The following is a 7440-nucleotide window of genomic DNA, read 5'->3' on the forward strand; positions in this document are numbered from 1 at the left end:
TTACACAAGTTCTCTTAACTTTATTTTCCCTCATAGTTTATATCACTCACCAAAATCTCTAAAGCAGTATAAAACTTACAATGTAATGACATTCCATTTTTCTTTAAGTGAACAATTACAGGAGTATACATAGAAAAAAAGAAAAAAGTTTTCCCCAATATCATCTCATGATCAAATGCTTTAAGTATTATATATGAAAAAAAAATACTTTCAAAAACCCATGTGCATTTGTAATCAAGGAACTTGTTATATATTAACAAAGTATAAGCAAGCAAGCTAATTTTCTCATCCAGATTCTTTTACTGACAGGCAGCAATTTGCAGTTACAAAGAAAGAATGATTTTACCTTAAAATGTAATCTTATAAAAATCTTAAAAGAATCACAAATCTAAACTTTTATATAAAAAAATAAGTCATTTCTACTTTAAATCCTTAGGGTGCACATCAACGCATTAACAATTTTTATTAAATCAATACCAGGAAGCTGAGGGGAAAAATGGATACACAAAATTAATCACCACCTTCATCATTATTAGCCCAACTTTAGCAAGAGAGGCACATCAGCCAATGTCGAGCTGCCATTGTTCTTGTCCCCTGACCTCAAAAACTTCCTAGCCCAACTATTAAGAATGTTCCTTTCTGAACTTCAGATTATTCTCTACAATTTATTCTATACCAAATATACTAGCAAAAACATATTAACCTAACTTTCCTAACAATCTATATCTCCAAATTATTTCTAAGAGTGGTGAATGCTACTAAACATCTATATCTTTAAGTCTTACAGAGGGTTATAGATAAATCATTAATCTGCTCCAACCGCAATGCTTGAAAAAGATCATTCACTATAAGCCGGACAGTGGTGATGCATGCCTTTAATCCCAGCACTTGGGAGCCAGAAGCAGGTGGATTTCTGGGTCTAGGCCAGCCTGTTCTACGGAGTGAGTTCCCCAGCAGCCAGGGCTACACAGAGAAACCCTGTCTGGTGGTGGTGATGAAGGAACAAAAACAACAAAAAAAGATCACTCACTATTATTTTAAGTGCCAATGATACTGCCCAGTCAGGGGCTGAAAGACCCCTTAGAGTTTCATACAAATCCTAGATTAGCAGCAGCATGATGACTGAGAGGACGATAGAGTGATTTCTATAACTGCATGAAGTCCTCAGGTCATAAAGTCCTTGGAGCTCTGCCTCTCTGAGGCACACCTATCATGATTTTGCTAACTGGTAGGCCACATCCATTTGTTGTTCTTCACTTTGGGCCTCAACATAATGGCATAGGATATACATTATAATTCTAAAGGGGAACATAATGAAGAAATACTGAACAGAAAACCAGCTGGGCAAACTCCAACCTCTGTATCTCCATGTCTGATGTCAAAATATTCTTCAGACCTCCAATTCCTTTCATCTTTGTTGACTGCAACGCACCTCTTTTTCATAGGCTGATTCCACTCTCTGTTAGCAGCTCTCCTTTGAAGGTGTCACAGAGCTCTGGCATCTCCAACATTTTGGGGTCTTCAAGGCAATCCAGGCTTCACATTCATAACTTCGTGCAATGGGACATCCCTGACACATGTCTCTAGTCATAACAGGAGATTCCCTAACCCCTTTCTTGAATCTTTGACTCTACAGCCAAAACCACATGGCAGAAGCCACCATGTTATGTTGCTTGCTGGGGCCCTCATTCCACCTGGTTCCTCATTCAAATAATTTTTCACAATCTTTCTGTTTTAGATGCTTTCCTTCATTGCATAAGCTTGACTGTCCCACAATTTGCTTTGCAGACCAGGCTAGCCTTAAACTCTGGGATTAAAAGTGCACACTACCATGACTGGCCCTAAACTTTTCTTCAATTCCCTCTCTCTTTTCTTTAATTCCTTTTTACAATTGGAAGCTTAGCTAGGTAGGGTCTTGCTCTGAGATTACCTCTCCCTTTACTTCAGGGTTTAGCTTCAGGGTTTCCTTTAATCTGTTTACACTTTCTGGTGCTCCTTTTCTCCTCAAATGTTACATTTTATATTTTTCCTTATTCAGCTTGATCCTATTCGTTATAGGTCTGCATAAAAGTGACCACTAGTAACTACACAACAGAGTCAATACTAGACTGTTTTGAGATTTCCTTTTGCCAACATAATCTAAAACTCTTCAATTTATCCACAGGCAGATCTTTTTTTTTTTTTTTTTTTTTTTTTTTTTTGACAAGGGCAGAAAGCAGCCACAATCTTCAATAAAATATCACAAGAACAATCTGTAGGCTGCATACTAAAATTCTTCTTATCTGAAATCTCTTGAGCCAGGCCCTCATAGTTCAAATTACCCTCAGCATCACTGTCTTCTGTGCTTTTTCTAGGGTGGTCTATTAAGCTATACTTAAAGCATTCCACTGCTTTTGTAACTCCCAAAGTCCACATGTCTCCAAACAAAAGCATGGTCAGGTCTATCACACCAATACCCCAGTCCCTAGTCTCAACTTCTGTCTTATTTTAAGTTTCTATTGCTATGAAGAGACACCATAACCTTGACAACTCTTATAGAGAAAAACATTTAATTAGGGCTGGCTTACAGATCAGAAGTTTAGTCCATTGTTGTCATGGAGGGGAGCTTGGTGGCATGTAGGCAGATATGGTGCTGAAGAGGTAGCTGAGAGTTCTACATCTTGATCCTCAGGCAACAAAAAAAAGAGAGAATGAGAAATACTTCCTCCAACAAGGCCATAACTACTACAACAGCCTTCTAATAGTGCTACTTCCTATGGGCCTAATAGAGACCATGTGTTTATTCAAACAACTACAGGCTGTTTTGCATTCATGTGTGTTTGTGCACCTTATGTGTACCTGGTACCCATAGTCACCAGAGGAGGCTAATTCCCTGGAATTGGAATTTTATATAGTTGTAAGCTACCATGTAGGTGCTGAGAATTAAACCCAACCCTAGGTCCTCTGGAAGACCAGCAGTTATTCCTAACTGCTGAGTCATCTTTCCATCCCTCCATGTGATTACACACACCATGTAATAACATAATAGATGAGACAGAAAGCTGATTCTCAATGGGAAGAGTTTCTGTTGGTGTTATTTTTTTTTTATCTTAATAGTCTAAAGGTTAAATCTAAGGCATAGAAGGAGAGGGTGGGTGGTCTGAGAGAAGTTGTTTGTTGGGTAATATGTAAGTTTTGGGGTTGAGGGAGATTTGCTAAAATAACCAAAGGTGTATTCTAGAGTGAATTACTATTAAATTATGAACTCCTAAGACCCTAGAATTGTATATATTGTTTAGGAAATCACTGACTTCAGAAAGACAAAATCATGTAAGATTTTTAAAAAGTACATTTTATTTGAATGGTGAATGTATCTATTTTTTTAAAGATTCATTTATTATTATATGTAAGTACACTGTAGCTGTCTTCAGACACTCCAGAAGAGGGTGTCAGATCTTGTTATGGATGGTTGTGAGCCACCATGTGGTTGCTGGGATTTGAACTCAGGACCTTTGGAAGAGCAGTCAGTGCTCTTAACCACTGAGCCATCTCTCCAGCCCGGTGAATGTGTTTATTACTAAATCGAATTTTTTAAAGAGCTGAACCTTATGAGAAAATTTCTAAAGAAATAACTAAAGCTTAAATTAAAACTCAACTCTTATAGTTCCCAAATCTTGTACAAATCAGAATTACAGAATAATTGTGGATAGGTGAAGAATATATAGTATTATGAGAAAAGCATTACCTCAAGTGAGTATGCTTAACCAGATCAGAGAAGGAAGTTTCTATTAAAGTCAGTGTTTCCAGTTAGGTGTACTTATCACAACCACTGAAATATTTCAGATGCAGGGGTGTCCAACTTTTTTGTTTCTCCAACATGTATTATCATCTAAAAACCTCACACTGGAGAACTGTTCAAGCCAAGTTATAAAATGAAATCTAATAATATTTTAAGTAAGTTTTTGATTTTGTGTTAGACTATATTCATAGTTCTCCTGGGCTTCATGTGGCCTACAGGTTATACCCCTGGTAGATATTGAAAGCTCCATGATAATCTAAAGCATGTGGTAACAGTGAGTAGGCTGCTTTCAAAAAGGTGGTGCTACAGATAAGGATGGGTTTTCCTTTAGATGTGTACTTGTAGTATCATTTACATTTCCATACCCACAGCCTGGCTTCAGTCAGATCATAAATATGGCTTCATAGAAGAAGCCTCACTGTACCATGACTGTGAACCCAACTTTAACATCAGGCAAATTATCTCTACTCTGCTTAAGAATAAATTGCATGTAAAAAATTACAGCTTCTGAAATTAGTTCACTGGTGCTGCAAACACTCAGAAATTTACTGATACTCAAATGCTTTCTTTCTTATCAATGTTCAATGCAGTTCCAACCATGAAACACACTGATATAAATAATTTCTGTGTAGGTAACAATGTGGCCTGTGTAACTCATGTTTAAATAACATGATGAGAGCATCAATAGTCTCTCTATTTGACAATTACAACCATTAAACAATTAGATGGTATTATTCTAAATTAGGAAGTACTGCAAGTAATATGAACTGGAACACATAACTGTATTTTATGCTGATAAATACAAATAAAATAAAGATCAATGTCTATCCAACAAATTGCTTTTTGGGGGTCCCTTGCTGTGAGTGTGGGATCCCTCGGATATAATATTCCCTTTCTCTTCTGTTCTTTGATAAGACTCCCCAGGAAAAAGTAACATTTTTCTCCTCAAATTCTACAATAACTTCTCTGCACTTTGCTTATGACACTTATTCTTTCCTTATGATATGTATGTTTTTTTGTGTCCTACTAAAGTAAATCTAAGAGGACAGAGGGTAAGGTATCTGTCAAATATATAGGAGTCAGTTTAAAGTCACAACTGACCATAAACTCTTTTTTAAAAGGATTTGTGCATATGTATGTGTACCTGAGTCTGTATGTGCACCATATGTATGCAAGAGCTCACAGAAGTCAACAGAAGACATAAGATTATTTGGAACTGAAGTTGCAGATGTGACTGGTTGTGAGCCACTATGTGGGTTCTGGGAATTAAAACTCTGCAAGAGCAATAAGTACTCTTAACCTCTGAACCATTCATTTTTCCATACCCCGATCCTAAATTCTTTGGCCAAGAGAATATTTTAGCTTTATTTTTCCCATCTGGCATATTATGTCACCTTGGTATCATCTTTCTCCTTTAGTTCTATAAAAAAGTTCTTGTTAATTTTATCAACAAATTTTGTATTGCTAAATCCAATGGTCAATTTTCATTATTTGTCATTTTTTGAGCTATCAATAGATAGCTTTCAAAATGGTAGTGAAATCTGATTAAGATTCTCAGCAAGATAAACACTCAAGTGTTCAATCCCATACTCTTTTGGGGGTGTTGGGGGAGGCAGGGGTCCTCGGGTAGATTATAAACAATGTCTTTCTGGACTTTTCATCATTCAATCTTTTACTTCCAGCTCACTTTAATATTTGCTTTTTTTCCTCTTAATTTCTAGAATCTTCCCCAGTCTTATTCTCATTTAATCAATTTGCTTCCTTGTCAGTGCAAGCTGCACGATTAGGGAAGAATGGTCCTACATTCACCATCATATCATGTGGGAGCATCTTCCTGGTTCCTGTTTGTTCTAGCTTGCATACTTATTCCTCTCTGAGAAACTCCTCCACTAAGATCTTAGCCCAGCAATTCTTTTTACTCACTTGTTTTTATTTTTTCCATTTCTACCAGGTCATCTCCATCATCTTATAGGAACTGTGGCATAGATGCATATATTAATTATTATTCAAAAGTCTTTCCTTTATTTTTGCTATGATTTTCAGACCCATTATTGAAAAACTCCTAGAGATAGCACACCTCCTAGTACTTTGATTTCTGTTTTTTCATTTTCTCTTATGATTAATCCAAATTATTTCTCCTAAAACCATTTTGTCAGTTTTATCAACAAATTTTGTGCTGCTAAATCCAATTTTTGTTGCTTGTCAAATTTAAGCTGTCAACAGCAACTCGTTCCTAAGTTCCCTGTACCTGAACCCAACATACAACATTGGGGTCTCTACATCAGAGGCTGACTCTTTGCTAGTCTTCCTCATTTTACAACTCCTCATATTAGAAGCCATAAGTTAGGCTCAGTACTTGGACTTTTTTTTTCTTCTATGGCTTCTTAAACCTCCATGATAATCTGAATGGTCTCTTTATTTAAGTATATGTTCATATGTTCAGTATCATCTGTGATGCTTGTAGTGTGAATTTGTCAGCTGCCTTCTTGATACTTTTATTTGATTATTTATTAAGTATCTCACATTTAACACCTCCAAAGCAGAACTGATTTCTCCCAGTGTACTTACCACATTCAGAATTATCTTAATAGCAACTTTATCCTTCTAGTAGCTTAGATCCCAAATCCCTGGCATCATTATTGGTATCTTTCTTTATCCTTTAAATCATTTATCCCCCTTATTGTTATCTTAAAAATGCATGCAAAATATGGCCTCTTCTTGCCAGGCTGTTTTTCTTGCCTGGATTATTGTATCAGCCTCTTTGCTCATTTCCTTCTCCTATGCTTAACACAGCAGTTAAGGTGATGATGTAATTCTTCTGCTTAAAGCTTAGGTGGTATCTCCCATCTCAAAATAAAATAACCTAGCTCACCCTATCTAACCAGCCAGCTTTCCACATAACACTCTAAACATGTTTTTCCTATTTAAAAAATCCACTCTAGGCTACACAAACCAGCTTGCTATGGCAACATAGGAAGACCTCTTAGCCTTTGAACTAGCCATTGTTTGTATATTCCTTGTATCCTCTTCTATGTAGTTACTCGGCTGGCTCTTTACTTTTTTCCAGTCTTTGTGTAAATGCCATTTTCATGGTGAATACTTTCAAAGTAATCACTTTCTTTTCTCTATCCTCTTTTCTTGCTAATTTCTCTTTAATAATATTTATTCTTATTCATTTTCTTTCATTTTTTGTTTCTGTTTTTGATTGATTGTTTTTTGGAGACAGAGCCTTTTACAGCCCATTCTGACCTCCAATTCACTATGTAGCTAAATTTAAATGTCAGCCTTAAATTCCTGATCTTTCTTCTACTTCCTAAGTGCTAGAATTATAGGCATGTACCACTGTACCTGACTTTATTTCATTTTTAATAATTTTAAATTATTCTTAATCATTTTATTAATTACATTTGTTACATATTTACTGAATAGACAAATGCTTTTTTTAACTAAGATCATCAGTTGGAATATGAAGTAGGTAAGCTAATAATATTGTACATGGATATAAAGACTGAAATAGAATAATATTTACTTAAGATTGTGCTTTAAGCCAGGTGGTGGTGGCGCATGCCTTTAATCCTAGCACTTGGGAGGTAGAGGTAGGCAGATTTCTGAGTTCAAGGCCAGCCTGGTCTACAAAGTTGAGTTTCAGGACAGCCACGGCT

General features: G+C 36.2%; 1 protein-coding gene across 1 annotated transcript in view; it reads right to left on the reverse strand.

The window, feature by feature from the left end:
* The window catches only part of LOC116097050 (complement receptor type 2), an 89836-nt gene that overhangs the window by 44433 nt on the left and 37963 nt on the right, over positions 1-7440 (reverse strand). The gene's annotated exons all lie outside the window — the stretch shown is intronic.

The sequence above is a fragment of the Mastomys coucha genome, unplaced genomic scaffold (genome assembly GCF_008632895.1).
Source record: "Mastomys coucha isolate ucsf_1 unplaced genomic scaffold, UCSF_Mcou_1 pScaffold1, whole genome shotgun sequence".
Classification (NCBI taxonomy): Eukaryota; Metazoa; Chordata; class Mammalia; order Rodentia; family Muridae; genus Mastomys; species Mastomys coucha.